The sequence below is a fragment of the Carcharodon carcharias genome, chromosome Y, assembly GCF_017639515.1.
Source record: "Carcharodon carcharias isolate sCarCar2 chromosome Y, sCarCar2.pri, whole genome shotgun sequence".
In the NCBI taxonomy this organism is placed as follows: domain Eukaryota; kingdom Metazoa; phylum Chordata; class Chondrichthyes; order Lamniformes; family Lamnidae; genus Carcharodon; species Carcharodon carcharias.
Window position 1 is genome coordinate 4,912,946 of NC_054508.1, and position 16,068 is coordinate 4,929,013.

Below are 16,068 nucleotides of genomic sequence, written 5' to 3' on the forward strand. Positions count from 1 at the left end.
AGTGTGAGGACAGAGCGAGAGATCCAGCGAAACCCAGGGCTGAATGCAGTGTGAGGACAGAGCAAGAGGTCCAGGGAAACACAGGGCACAATGCAATGTGAGGACAGAGCGAGAGGTCCAGTGAAAATCGAGGCTGAATGCAGTGTGAGTACAGAGCGAGAGTTCCAGGGAAACACAGGGCTGAATGCAGTGAGGACAGAGCGAGAGTTGCAGGGTATGACAGGGCTGAATGCAGAATGAGGACTGAGCAAGAGGTCCAGTGAAACACAGGGCTGAATGCAGGGTGAGGACAGAGCAAGAGGTCCAGTGAAAATCAGGGCTGAATGCAGTGTGAGGACAGAACGAGAGATCCAGGGAAACACAGGACTGAATGCACTGTGAGGACAGGCTGAGAGGTCCAGTGAAATTCGAGGCTGAATACAGTGTGAGGACAGAGCGAGAGGTCCACTGAAACTCGGGGCTGAAAGCAAAGTGTGGACAGAGCGAGATTTCCAGTGAAACAAGGGGCTGAATTCAGTTTGAGGGCAGAGCGGGAGTTCCAGTCAAAACCCACGGCAGTATGCAGCGTGCGGACAGAGCGAGAGTTCCAGTGAAACACAGGTCTGAATGTAGTGTGAGGACAGAGCGACAGTTCCAGCGAAACCAGGGCTGAAAGCCATTTGAATACAGAGCTGGAGTTCGAAGGAAACCCGGGTCTGAATGCAGAATGAGGACTGAGCGAGAGATCCAGTGAAACCCAGGGCAGAATGCAGCGTGAGGACAGAGCGATAGTTCCTGGGAAACACAGGGCTGAAAACAGTGTGGGAACAGAGCGAGAGTTCCAGCGCAACTCGGGTAAGAATGCAGTGTGAGTTCAGAGCGAGAGTTCCAGCGAAACATCGGGCTGAATGCAGTGTGACGACAGAGCGAGAGGTGCAGTGAAACTCGAGGCTGAATGCAGTGTGGGAACAGAGCGAGAGTTCCGGTGAAACACGGGGCTGAATGCACTGTGAGTACAGAGGGAGAGTTCCAGCGCAACTCGGGTAAGAATGCAGTGTCCGGACAGAACGAGAATTCAAGCAAAACCTGGGCTTAATGCAGTTTGAGGACAGAGCTGGAATTTGAGGGAAACCCGGACTGAAAGCAGTGTGACGACAGAGCGACACTTCCAGTTTATTACAGGGCTGAATGCAGATTGAGGACAGAGCGAGAGTTCCAGAGAAACACGGGGCTGAATGTAGTTTCAGGACAGAGCGAGAGATCCAGCGAAACCCAGGGCAGAATGCAATGTGAGGACAGAGCGAGAGTTCCAGGGAAACACAGGGCTGAATTAAGTGTCAGGACAGATTGATAGTTCCAGGGAAACAAGGGCTGAATGCAGAATGAGGACAGAGCGAGAGATCCAGCGAAACCCAGGGCAGAATGCAGTGTGAGGACAGAGCAGGAGTTCCAGTGTAACACAGGGCTGAATGCAGTGTGAGGACAGAGCGAGAGTTCCAGTGAAACACAGGGCTGAATTCAGTGTGAGGACAGAGCGAGAGTTCCAGTGAAACACAGGGCTGAATGCAGTGTGAGGACAGAGCGAGAGTTCCAGTGAAACACAGGGCTAAATGCAGTGTGAGGACAGAGCGAGAGGTCCAGCCCAACCCGGCGAAGAATGCAGTGTGAGGACAGAGCATAAGTTCCAGCGAAACAGTGGGCTGAATGCAGTGTGAGGACAGAGCGCGAGGTCCAGCGAAACTCAGGGAAGAATGCAACATGACCACAGAGCAAGAGCTCCAGTGAAACTCGGGGCTGAATGCACTGTGATGATAGAGCGAGAGTAGCAGCGAAACTCAGGGCAGAAAGCAATGTGATGTCAGAGCGAGTTTTCCAGGGAATAACAGGGCTGAATGCAGTTTGAGAACAAAGCGAGTCTTCCAGCAAAACTTGGGGCTGATTACAGTGTGAAAACAGAGCAAAAGTTCAAGGGAAACTGAGGGCTGAATGCAGTGTGAGGACAGAGCGAGAGTTCCAGGGAAAAACGGGGCAGAATGTAGTGTGAGGACTGAGCGAGAGATCAGCAAAACCCAGGGCAGAATGCAGTGTGAGGACAGAGCGAGAGTTCCAGTGAAACACTGGGCTGAAGTTAGTGTGAGGACAGAGCGGGAGTTCAAGGGAAACATAGGGCTGAATGAAGTGAGAGGACTGAGCGAGAGTTCCAGTGAAACTCAGGGCTGAATGTAGTGTGAGGACAGATTGATAGTTCCAGGGAAACATGGGCTGAATGCAGAATGCGGACAGAGCGAGAGATCGAGCGAAACCCAGGGCAGAATGCAGTGTGAGGACAGAGCGAGAGTTCCAGGGTAGCACAGGGCTGAAAGCAGTGTGAGGACAGAGCGAGATGTCCAGGCAAGCACAGGGCTGAATGCAGAATGAGGACAGAGCATGAGTTCCAGTGAAACACAGGGCTGAATGCAGTTTGAAGACAGAGCGAGAGTTCCAGTGAAACACAGGTCTGAATGTAATGTGAGGACAGAGCGACAGTTCCAGCGAAACCCGGTCTGAAAGCCGTTTGAGGACAGAGCTGGATTTCGAAGGAAACTCGGGGCTGAATGCAGAATGAGGACTGAGCGAGAGATCCAGTGAAACCCAGGGCAGAATGCAGCATGAGGACAGAGCGAGAGTTCCTGGGAAACACAGGGCTGAAAATAGTGTGGGAACAGAGCGAGAGTTCCAGCGCAACTTGGGTAAGAATGCAGTGTGAGGACAGAGCGAGTGTTCCAGCGAAAAATCGGGCTGAATGCAGTGTGAACACAGAGCGAGAGGTGCAGTGAAACTCGAGGCTGAATGCAGTGTGGGAACAGAGCGAGAGTTCCGGCGTAACGCAAGGCTGAATGCACTGTGGGTACAGAGGGAGAGTTCCAGCGCAACTCGGGTAAGAATGCAGTGTCTGGACAGAGCGAGAGTTCAAGCGAAACCTGGGCTCAATGCAGTTTGAGGACAGAGCTGGAATTTGAGAGAAATCCGGACTGAAAGCAGTGTGACGACAGAGCGACACTTCCAGGTTATGACAGGGCTGAATGCAGAATGAGGACAGAGCGAGAGATCCAGCGAAACCCAGGGCAGAATGCAGCATGAGGACAGAGCGAGAGTTCCAGGCAAACACAGGGCTGAATGCAGTGTGAGGACAGAGCAAGAGTTCCAGGGAAACACAAGGCAGAATGCAGTGTGAGGACAGAGCGAGAGTTCCAGGGAAACACGGGGCTGAATGTAGTGTGAGGACAGAGCCAGAGATCCAGCAAAACCCAGGGCAGAATGCAGTGTGAGGACAGAGCGAGATTTCGAGGGAAACAAAGGGCTGAAATTAATGTGAGGACAGAGCGAGAGTTCCAGGGAAACACAGGCCTGAATGTAGTGTGAGGACAGAGCGAGAGATCCAGCGAAACCCAGGGCAGAATGCAGTGCGAGGACAGAGCAGGAGTTCCAGGGTAACACAGGGCTGAATGTAGTGTGAGGACAGAGTGAGAGATCCAGTGAAACACAGGGCAGAATGCAGTGTGAGGACAGAGCAAGAGTTCCAGGGTAGCACAGGGCTGAAAGCAGTGTGAGGACAGAGCGAGAGTTCAAGGGAAACATAGGGCTGAATGCAGTGAGAGGACTGAGCGAGAATTCCAGTGAAACACAGGGCTAAATGCAGTGTGAGGACAGAGCGAGAGGTCCAGCCCAACTCGGCGACGAATGCAGTGTGAGGACAGAGCATCAGTTCCAGCGAAACAGTGGGCTGAATGCAGTGTGAGGACAGAGCGAGAGGTCCCGCGAAACTCAGGGAAGAATGAAACATGACCACAGAGCAAGAGCTCCAGTGAAACTCGGGGCTGAATGCACTGTGTTGATAGAGCGAGAGTAGCAGCGAAACTCAGGGCAGAAAGCAATGTGATGTCAGAGCGAGTTTTCCATGGAATTACAGGGATGAATGCAGTTTGAGAACAAACCGAGACTTCCAGCAAAACTTGGGGCTGAATACAGTGTGAAAACAGAGCAAGAGTTCAAGGGAAACAGAGGGCTGAATGCAGTGTGAGGACAGAGCGAGAGTTCCAGGGAAACACAGGGCAGAATGCAGTGTGAGGACAGAGCGAGAGACCCAGGGAAACACGGGGCTGAATGTAGTGTGAGGACAGAGCGAGAGATCAGCGAAACCCAGGGCAGAATGCAGTGTGAGGACAGAGCGAGAGTTCCAGTGAAACACAAGGCTGAGGTTAGTGTGAGGACAGAGCGAGAGTTCCAGGGTAGCACAGGGCTGAAAGCAGTGTGAGGACAGAGCGAGATGTCCAGGCAAACACAGGGCTGAATGCAGAATGAGGACAGAGCATGAGTTCCAGTGAAAAAAAGGGCTGAATGCAGTTTGAAGACAGAGCGAGAGTTCCAGTGAAACACAGGGCTGAATGCAATGTGAGGACAGAGCGAGAGTTCCAGTGAAACACAGGTCTGAATGTAATGTGAGGCCAGAGCTACAGTACCAGCGAAACCCGGTCTGAAAGCCGTTTGAGGACAGAGCTGGATTTCAAAGGAAACTCGGGTTGAATGCAGAATGAGGTCTGAGCGAGAGATCCAGTGAAACCCAGGGCAGAATGCAGCATGAGGACAGAGCGAGAGTTCCAGGGAAACACAGGGCTGAAAATAGTGTTGGAACAGAGCGAGAGTTCCAGCGCAACTCGGGTAAGAATGCAGTGTGAGGACAGAGCGAGAGATCCAGCGAAACCAAGGGCAGAATGCAGTGTGAGGACAGAGCGAGAGATCCAGGGTAGCACAGGGCTGAATGCAGTGTGAGGACAGAGCGACAGGTACAGGCAAACACAGGGCTGAATGCAGAATGAGGACAGAGCATGAGTTCCAGTGAAACACAGGGCTGAATGTAATAGGAGGACAGATTGATAGTTCCAGGGACACAAGGGCTGAATGCAGAATGAGGACAGAGCGAGAGATCCAGCGAAACCCAGGGCAGAATGCAGTGTGAGGACAGAGCGAGACTTCCAGGGTAGCACAGGGCTGAATGCAGTGTGAGGACAGAGCGAGAGGTCCAGGCAAACACAGGACTGAATGCAGAATGAGGACAAAGCATGAGTTCCAGTGAAACAAAGGGCTGAATGCAGTGTGAGGACAGAGCGAGAGTTCCAGTGAAACACAGGGCTGAATGCAATTTGAGGACAGAGCGGGAGTTCCAGTGAAACCCACGGCAGAATGCAGCGTGAGGACAGAGCGAGAGTTCCAGTGAAACACAGGTCTGAATGTAATGTGAGGACAGAGCGACAGTTCCAGCGAAACCAGGGCTGAAAGCCGTTTGAGGACAGAGCTGGATTCCGAAGGAAACTCGGGGCTGAATGCAGAATGAGGACTGAGCGAGAGATCCAGTGAATCCCAGGGCAGAATGCAGCGTGAGGACAGAGCGAGAGTTCCAGGGAAAGACAGGGCTGAAAACAGTGTGGGAACAGAGCGAGAGTTCCAGCGCAACTCGGGTAAGAATGCAGTGTGAGGACAGAGCGAGAGTTCCAGTGAAACATCGGGCTGACTGAAGAATGAGGACAGAGTGAGAGATCCAGCGAAACCCAGGGCAGAATGAATTGTGAGGACAGAGCGAGTCTTCCAGGGTAACACAGGGCTGAATGCGGTGTGAAAACAGAACGAGATTTCCAGGGAAACAAAGGGCTGAAATTAATGTGAGGACAGAGTGAGAGTTCCAGGGAAACACAGGACTGAATGTAGCCTGAGGACCGATTGATAGTTCCAGGGAAACAAGGGCTGAATGCAGAATGAGGACAGAGCGAGAGATCCAGCGAAACCCAGGGCAGAATGCAGTGCGAGGACAGAGCAGGAGTTCCAGGGTAACACAGGGCTGAATGCAATGTGAGGACAGAGCGAGAGTTCCAGTGAAACACAGGGCTGAATGCAGTGTGGGGAAAGAGCGAGAGGTCCAGGCAAACACAGGGCTGAATGCAGAATGAGGACAGAGCAAGAGTTCCAGTGAAACAAAGGGCTGAATGCAGTGTGAGGACAGAGCGAGAGTTCCAGTGAAATACAGGGCTGAATGCAATGTGAGGACAGAGCGAGAGTTCCAGTGAAACACCGGGCTGAATGCAGTGGGAGAACAGAGCCAGAGTTCCTGTGAAACACAGAGCTGAATTCAGTGTGAGGTCAGAGCGAGAGTTCCAGGGAAACATAGGGCTGAATGCAGAATGAGGACAGAATGAAAGATCAAGCGAAACCCAGGGCAGAATGAATTGTGAGGACAAAGCGAGTCTTCCAGGGTAACACAGAGCTGAATGCAGTGTGAGGACAGAGTGAGAGTTCCAGGAAAACACAGGGCTGAATGTAGTTTGAGGACAGAACGAGAGTTCCAGTGAAGCACAGGGCTGAATGCATTGTGAGGACAGAGCGAGAGTTCCAGTGAAACACAGGGCTGAAACTAGTGTGAGGACAGAACGAGAATTCCAGTGAAGCACAGGGCTGAATGCAGTGTGAGGACAGAGCCAGAGTTACAGTGAAACACAGGGCTGAAATTAGTTTGAGGACAGAGCAAAAGTTCAAGGGAAACATAGGGCTGAATGCAGTGAGAGGACTGAGCGAGAGTTCCAGTGAAACACAGGGCTGAATGTAGTGTGAGGACAGATTGATAGTTCCAGGGAAACAAGGGCTGAATGCAGAATGAGGACAGAGTGAGAGATCCAGCGAAAACAACGGCTGAATGTAGTGTGAGGACAGAGCGAGAGGTCCAGGCAAACACAGGGCTGAATGCAGAATGAGGACAGAGCATGAGTTCCAGTGAAACAAAGGGCTGAATGCAGTGTGAGGACAGAGCGAGAGATCCAGTGAAACACAGGGCTGAATGAAATGTGAGGACAAAGCGGGAGTTCGAGAGAAACCCACGGCAGAATGCAGCGTGAGGACAGAGCGAGAGTTCCAGTGAAACACAGGTCTGAATGTAATGCGAAGACAGAGCGACAGTTCCAGCGAAACCCGGGCTGAAAGCCATTCGAGGACAGAGCTGGATTTCGAAGGAAACTCGAGGCTGAATGCAGAATGAGGACTGAGCGAGAGATCCAGTGAAACACAGGGCAGAATGCAGCGTGAGGACAGAGCGAGAGTTCCAGGGAAAGACAGGGCTGAAAACAGTGTGGGAACAAAGCGAGAGTTCCAGCGCAACATCGGGCTGACTGCAGAATGAGGACAGAGTGAGAGATCCAGCGAAACCCAGGGCAGAATGAATTGTGAGGACAGAGCGAGTCTTCCAGGGTAACACAGGGCTGAATGCGGTGTGAGGACAGAGCGAGATTTCCAGGGAAACAAAGGGCTGAAATTAATGTGAGGACAGAGCGAGAGTTCCAGTGAAACAAAGGGCTGCATGCAGTGTGAGGACAGAGTGAGAGTTCCAGTGAAACACAGAGCTGAATGCAGTGGGAGAACAGAGGGAGAGTTCCAGGGAAACTCAGGGCTGAAGTTAGTGAGAGGACTGAGCGAGAGTTCCAGTGAAACACAGGGCTGAGTTCAGTGTGAGGTCAGAGCGAGAGTTCCAGGGAAACATAGGGCTGAATACAGAATGAGGACAGAGTGAGAGATCCAGCGAAACCCAGGGCAGAATGAATTGTGAGGACAGAGCGAGTCTTCTAGGGTAAAACAGGGCTGAATGCATGTGAGGACAGACTGAGAGTTCCAGGAAAACACAGGGCTGAATGTAGTTTGAGGACAGAAGGTGAGTTCCAGAGAAGCACAGGGCTGAATGCATTGTGAGGACAGAGCGAGAGTTACAGTGAAACACAGGGCTGAAATTAGTGTGAGGACAGAGCAAGAGTTCAAGGGAAACATAGGGCTGAATGCAGTGAGAGGACTGAGCGAGAGTTCCAGTGAAACACAGGGCTGAATGTAGTGTGAGGACAGATTTATAGTTCCAGGGAAACAAGCGTTGAATGCAGAATGAGGACAGAGCGAGAGATCCAGCGAAACCCAGAGCAGAATGCAGTGTGAGGTCAGAGCGAGACGTCCAGGCAAACACAGGGCTCAATGCAGAATGAGTGCAGAGCATAAGTTCCGGTGAAACAAAGGGCTGAATGCAGTGTGAGGAGAGAGCGAGAGATCCAGTGAAACAGAGGGCTGCATGCAGAATGAGTGCAGAGCATGAGTTCCAGTGAAAGAAAGGGCTGATTGCAGTGTGAGGACAGAGCGAGAGGTCCATCGAAACTCAGGGCAGAATGCAACATGACCACAGAGCAAGAGGTCCAGTGAAACTCGGGGCTGAATGCACTGTGATGATAGAGCGAGAGTAGGAGCGAAACTCAGGGAAGAAAGCAATGTGATGTCAGAGCGAGTTTTCCAGGCAATTACAGGGCTGAATGCAGTTTGAGAACAAAGCGAGACTTCCAGCAAAACTTGGGGCTGAATACAGTTTGAAAACAGAGCAAGTGTTCAAGGGAAACTGAGGGCTGAATGCAGTGTGAGGACAGAGCAAGAGTTCCAGGGAAACACGGGGCAGAATGAAGTGTGAGGACAGAGCGAGTCTTCCAGGGAAACACAGGGCTGAATGTAGTGTGAGGACAGAGCGAGAGATCCAGCGAAACCCAGGGCAGAATGCAGTGTGAGGACAGAGCGAGAGTTCCAGGAAAACACAGGGCTGAATGTAGTTTGAGGACTGAGCGAGAGTTACAGTGAAACACAGGGCTGAAATTAGTTTGAGGACAGAGCAAAAGTTTCAAGGGAAACATAGGGCTGAATGCAGTGAGAGGACTGAGCGAGAGTTCCAGTGAAACACAGGGCTGAATGTAGTGTGAGGACAGATTGATAGTTCCAGGGAAACAAGGGCTGAATGCAGAATGAGGACAGAGCGAGAGATCCAGCGAAACCAACGGCTGCATGGAGAGTGAGGACAGAGCGAGAGGTCCAGGCAAACACAGGGCTGAATGCAGAATGAGGACAGAGCATGAGTTCCAGTGAAACAAAGGGCTGAATGCAGTGTGAGGACAGAGCGAGAGTTCCAGTGAAACACAGGGCTGAATGAAATGTGAGGACAAAGCGGGAGTTCGAGAGAAACCCACGGCAGAATGCAGCGTGAGGACAGAGCGAGAGTTCCAGTGAAACACAGGTCTGAATGTAATGCGAAGACAGAGCGACAGTTCCAGCGAAACCCGGGCTGAAAGCCATTCGAGGACAGAGCTGGATTTCGAAGGAAACTCGGGGCTGAATGCAGAATGAGGACTGAGCGAGAGATCCAGTGAAACACAGGGCAGAATGCAGTGTGAGGACAGAGCGAGAGTTCCAGGGAAAGACAGGGCTGAAAACAGTGTGGGAACAAAGCGAGAGTTCCAGCGCAACATCGGGCTGACTGCAGAATGAGGACAGAGTGAGAGATCCAGCGAAACCCAGGGCAGAATGAATTGTGAGGACAGAGCGAGTCTTCCAGGGTAACACAGGGCTGAATGCGGTGTGAGGACAGAGCGAGATTTCCAGGGAAACAAAGGGCTGAAATTAATGTGAGGACAGAGCGAGAGTTCCAGGGAAACAAAGGCCTGAATGTAGTGTGAGGACAGATTGATATTTCCAGGGAAACAAGGGCTGAATGCAGAATGAGGACAGAGCGAGAGATCCAGCAAAACCCAGGGCAGAATGCAGTGCGAGGACAGAGCAGGAGTTCCAGGGTAACACAGGGCTGAATGCAGTGTGAGGAAAGAGCGAGAGGACAACGAAAACACAGGGCTGAATGCAATGTGAGGACAGAGCGAGAGTTCCAGTGAAACACAGGGCTGAATGCAGTGTGAGGACAGAGCGAGAGTTCCAGTGAAACACAGGGCTGAATGCAGTGTGAGGACAGAGCGAGAGTTCCAGTGAAACACAGGGCTGCATGCAGTGTGAGGACAGAGCGAGAGTTCCAGTGAAACACAGGGCTGCATGCAGTGTGAGAACAGAGCGAGCATTCAAGTGAAACACAGGGCTGAATGCAGTGTGAGGACAGAGCGAGAGTTCCAGTGAAACACAGGGCTGCATGCAGTGTGAGGACAGAGCGAGAGTTCCAGTGAAACACAGGGCTGCATGCAGTGTGAGGACAGAGCGAGAGTTCCAGTGAAACAAAGGGCTGCATGCAGTGTGAGGACAGAGCGAGAGTTCCAGTGAAACACAGGGCTGAATGCAGTGGGAGAACAGAGGGAGAGTTCCAGGGAAACTCAGGGCTGAAGTTAGTGAGAGGTCAGAGCGAGAGTTCCAGTGAAACACAGGGCTGAGTTCAGTGTGAGGTCAGAGCGAGAGTTCCAGGGAAACATAGGGCTGAATACAGAATGAGGACAGAGTGAGAGATCCAGCGAAACCCAGGGCAGAATGAATTGTGAGGACAGTGCAGGATTTCCAGGGTAACACACGGCAGAATGCAGCATGAGGACAGAGCAAGAGTTCCAGTGAAAAACAGGTCTGAATGTAATGTGAGGACAGAGCGACAGTTCCAGCGAAAACAGGGCTGAAAGACGTTCGAGGACAGAGCTGGATTTAGAAGGAAACTCGGGGCTGAATGCAGAATGAGGACTGAGTGAAAGATCCAGTGAAACCCAGGGCAGAATGCAGCGTGAGGACAGAGCGAGAGTTCCAGGGAAAGACAGGGCTGAAAACAGTGTGGGAACAGAGCGAGAGTTCCAGCGCAACTCGGGTAAGAATGCAGTGTGAGGACAGAGCGAAAGTTCCAGCGAAACATCGGGCTGACTGCAGAATGAGGACAGAGTGAGAGATCCAGCGAAACCCAGGGCAGAATGAATTGTGAGGACAGAGCGAGTCTTCCAGAGTAACACAGGGCTGAATGCGGTGTGAGGACAGAGCGAGATTTCCAGGGAAACAAAGGGCTGAAATTAATGTGAGGACAGAGCGAGAGTTTCAGGGAACCACAGGCCTGAATGTAGTTTGAGGACAGATTGATAGTTCCATTGAAACAAGGGCTGAATGCAGAATGAGGACAGAGCGAGAGATCCAGCGAAACCCTGGGCAGAATGCAGTGCGAGGACAGTGCAGGATTTCCAGGGTAACACAGTGCTGAATGCAGTGTGAGGAAAGAGCAAGAGGTCCAGGCAAACACAGGGCTGAATGCAGAATGAGGACAGAGCAAGAGTTACAGTGAAACACAGGGCTGAAATTAGTGTGAGGACAGAGCAAGAGTTCAAGGGAAACATAGGGCTGAATGCAGTGAGAGGACTGAGCGAGAGTTCCAGTGAAACACAGGGCTGAATTTAGTGTGAGGACAGATTTATAGTTCCAGGGAAACATGCGTTGAATGCAGAATGAGGACAGAGCGAGAGATCCAGCGAAACCCAGAGCAGAATGCAGTGTGAGGTCAGAGCGAGACGTCCAGGCAAACACAGGGCTCAATGCAGAATGAGTGCAGAGCATAAGTTCCGGTGAAACAAAGGGCTGAATGCAGTGTGAGGAGAGAGCGAGAGATCCAGTGAAACAGAGGGCTGCATGCAGAATGAGTGCAGAGCATGAGTTCCAGTGAAAGAAAGGGCTGATTGCAGAGTGAGGACAGAGCGAGAGGTCCATCGAAACTCAGGGCAGAATGCAACATGACCACAGAGCAAGAGGTCCAGTGAAACTCGGGGCTGAATGCACTGTGATGATAGAGCGAGAGTAGGAGCGAAACTCAGGGAAGAAAGCAATGTGATGTCAGAGCGAGTTTTCCAGGCAATTACAGGGCTGAATGCAGTTTGAGAACAAAGCGAGACTTCCAGCAAAACTTGGGGCTGAATACAGTTTGAAAACAGAGCAAGTGTTCAAGGGAAACTGAGGGCTGAATGCAGTGTGAGGACAGAGCGAGTCTTCCAGGGAAACACAGGGCTGAATGTAGTGTGAGGACAGAGCGAGAGATCCAGCGAAACCAAGGGCAGAATGCAGTGTGAGGACAGAGCGAGAGTTCCAGGAAAACACAGGGCTGAATGTAGTTTGAGGACTGAGCGAGAGTTACAGTGAAACACAGGGCTGAAATTAGTTTGAGGACAGAGCAAAAGTTTCAAGGGAAACATAGGGCTGAATGCAGTGAGAGGACTGAGCGAGAGTTCCAGTGAAACACAGGGCTGAATGTAGTGTGAGGACAGATTGATAGTTCCAGGGAAACAAGGGCTGAATGCAGAATGAGGACAGAGCGAGAGATCCAGCGAAACCAACGGCTGCATGGAGAGTGAGGACAGAGCGAGTGGTCCAGGCAAACACAGGGCTGAATGCAGAATGAGGACAGAGCATGAGTTCCAGTGAAACAAAGGGCTGAATGCAGTGTGAGGACAGAGCGAGAGTTCCAGTGAAACACAGGGCTGAATGAAATGTGAGGACAAAGCGGGAGTTCGAGAGAAACCCACGGCAGAATGCAGCGTGAGGACAGAGCGAGAGTTCCAGTGAAACACAGGTCTGAATGTAATGCGAAGACAGAGCGACAGTTCCAGCGAAACCCGGGCTGAAAGCCATTCGAGGACAGAGCTGGATTTCGAAGGAAACTCGGGGCTGAATGCAGAATGAGGACTGAGCGAGAGATCCAGTGAAACACAGGGCAGAATGCAGTGTGAGGACAGAGCGAGAGTTCCAGGGAAAGACAGGGCTGAAAACAGTGTGGGAACAAAGCGAGAGTTCCAGCGCAACATCGGGCTGACTGCAGAATGAGGACAGAGTGAGAGATCCAGCGAAACCCAGGGCAGAATGAATTGTGAGGACAGAGCGAGTCTTCCAGGGTAACACAGGGCTGAATGCGGTGTGAGGACAGAGCGAGATTTCCAGGGAAACAAAGGGCTGAAATTAATGTGAGGACAGAGCGAGAGTTCCAGGGAAACAAAGGCCTGAATGTAGTGTGAGGACAGATTGATATTTCCAGGGAAACAAGGGCTGAATGCAGAATGAGGACAGAGCGAGAGATCCAGCAAAACCCAGGGCAGAATGCAGTGCGAGGACAGAGCAGGAGTTCCAGGGTAACACAGGGCTGAATGCAGTGTGAGGAAAGAGCGAGAGGACAACGAAAACACAGGGCTGAATGCAATGTGAGGACAGAGCGAGAGTTCCAGTGAAACACAGGGCTGAATGCAGTGTGAGAACAGAGCGAGCATTCAAGTGAAACACAGGGCTGAATACAGTGTGAGGACAGAGCGAGAGTTCCAGTGAAACACAGGGCTGCATGCAGTGTGAGGACAGAGCGAGAGTTCCAGTGAAACAAAGGGCTGCATGCAGTGTGAGGACAGAGCGAGAGTTCCAGTGAAACACAGGGCTGAATGCAGTGGGAGAACAGAGGGAGAGTTCCAGGGAAACTCAGGGCTGAAGTTAGTGAGAGGTCAGAGCGAGAGTTCCAGTGAAACACAGGGCTGAGTTCAGTGTGAGGTCAGAGCGAGAGTTCCAGGGAAACATAGGGCTGAATACAGAATGAGGACAGAGTGAGAGATCCAGCGAAACCCAGGGCAGAATGAATTGTGAGGACAGAGCGAGAGTTCCAGTAAAACACAGGGCTGAAATTAGTGTGAGGAAAGAGCCAGAGTTCATGTGAATCACAGGGCTGAATGCAGTGAGAGTACTGAGCGAGAGTTCCAGTGAAACACAGGGCTGAATGCAGTGTGAGGACAGAGTGAGAGTTCCAGGAAAACACAGGGCTGATTGTATTTTGAGGGCAGAACGAGAGTTCCAGTGAAGCACAGGGCTGAATGCAGTGTGAGGACAGAGCAAGAGTTACAGTGAAACACAGCGCTGAAATTAGTGTGAGGACAGAGCAAGAGTTCAAGGGAAACAAAGGGCTGAATGCAATGTGAGGACAGAGCGGGAGTTCCAGTGAAACCCACAGCAGATTGCAGTGTGAGGACAGAGCGAGATTTCCAGGGAAACAAAGGGCTGAAATTAATGTGAGGACAGATTGATAGTTCCAGGGAAACAAGGGCTGAATGCAGAATGAGGACAGAGCGAGAGATCCAGCGAAACCCAAGGCAGAATGCAGTGCGAAGACAGAGCAGGAGTTCCAGGGTAACACAGGGCTGAATGCAGAATGAGGACAGAGCAAGAGTTCTAGTGAAACCGAGGCTGAATGCAGTGTGAGGACAGAGCGAGAGTTCCAGTGAAACACTGGGCTGCATGCAATGTGAGGACAGAGCCAGAGTTCCAGTGAAACACAGGGCTGCGTGCAGTGTGAGGAAAGAGCGAGAGTTCCAGTGAAACACAGGGCTGAATGCAGTGGGAGAACAGAGGGAGAGTTCCCGGGAAACTCAGGGCTGAAGTTATTGAGAGGTCAGAGCGAGAGTTCCAGTGAAACACAGGGCTGAGTTCAGTGTGATTTCAGAGCGAGAGTTCCAGGGAAACATAGGGCTGAATGCAAAATGAGGACAGAGTGAGAGATCCAGCGAAACCCTGGGCAGAATGAATTGTGAGGACAGAGCGAGTCTTCCAGGGTAACACAGGGCTGAATGCAGTGTGAGGACAGAGTGAGAGTTCCAGGAAAACACAGGGCTGAATGTAGTTTGAGGACAGAACGAGAGTTCCAGTGAAGCACAGGGCTGAATGCAGTGTGAGGACAGAGCGCGATTTCCAGTGAAACACAGGGCTGAAATTAGTGTGAGGACAGAGCAAGAGTTCAAGGGAAACATAGGGCTGAATGCAGTGAGAGGACTGAGCGAGAGTTCCAGTGAAACACAGGGCTGCATGTAGTGTGAGGACAGATTGATAGTTCCAGGGAAACAAGGGCTGAATGCAGAATGAGGACAGAGCGAGAGATCCAGCGAAACCCAGGGCAGAATGCAGTGTGAGGACAGAGCGAGAGGTCCAGGCAAACACAGGGCTGAATGCAGAATGAGTGCAGAGCATGAGTTCCAGTGAAACAAAGGGCTGAATGCAGTGTGAGGACAGAGCGAGAGTTCCAGTGAAACACAGGGCTGCATGCAGAATGAGTGCAGTGCATGAGTTCCAGTGAAACAAATGCTGAATGCAGTGTGAGGACAGAGCGAGAGGTCCATCGAAACTCAGGGAAGAATGCAACATGATCACAGAGCAAGAGGTCCAGTGAAACTCGGGGCTGAATGCACTGTGATGATAGAGCAAGAGTAGCAGAGAAACTCAGGGAAGAAAGCAATGTGATGTCAGAGCGAGTTATCCAGGCAATTACAGGGCTGAATGCAGTTTGAGAACAAAGCGAGACTTCCAGCAAAACTTGGGGCTGAATACAGTTTGAAAACAGAGCAAGAGTTCAAGGGAAACTGAGGGCTGAATGCAGTGTGAGGACAGAGCAAGAGTTCCAGGGAAACACAGGGCTGAATGCAGTGTGAGGACAGAGCGAGTGTTCCAGGGAAACACGGGGCTGAATGTAGTGTGAGGACAGAGCGAGAGATCCAGCGAAACCCAGGGCAGAATGCAGTGTGAGGACAGAGCGAGAGTTCCAGTGAAACACAGGTCTGAAAGTAATGTGAGGACAAAGCGACAGTTCCAGCGAAACCAGGGCTGAAAGCCGTTTGAGGACAGAGCTGGATTTCGAAGGAAACTCGGGGCTGAATGCAGAATGAGGACTGAGTGAGAGATCCAGGGAAAGACAGGGCTGAAAACAATGTGGGAACAGAGCGAGAGTTCCAGCGCAACTCGGATAAGAATGCAGTGTGAGGACAGAGCTAGAGTTCCAGCGAAACATCGGGCTGACTGCAGAATGAGGACAGAGTGAGAGATCCAGCGAAACCCAGGGCAGAATGAATTGTGAGGACAGAGCGAGTCTTCCTGGGTAACACAGGGCTGAATGCGGTGTGAGGACAGAGCGAGATTTCCAGGGAAACAAAGGGCTGAAATTAATGTGAGGACAGAGCGAGAGTTCCAGGGAAACACAGGCCTGAATGTAGTGTGAGGACAGATTGATAGTTCCAGGGAAACAAGGGCAGAATGCAGAATGAGGACAGAGCGAGTGATCCAGCGAAACCCAGGGCAGAATGCCGTGTGAGGACAGAGCAGGATTTCCAGGGTAACAGAGGGCTGAATGCAGTGTGAGGAAAGAGCGAGAGGTCCAGGCAAACACAGGGCTGAATGCAGAATGAGGACAGAGTGAGAGTTCCAGTGAAACACAGGGCTGAATGCAATGTGTGGACAGAGCGAGAGTTCCAG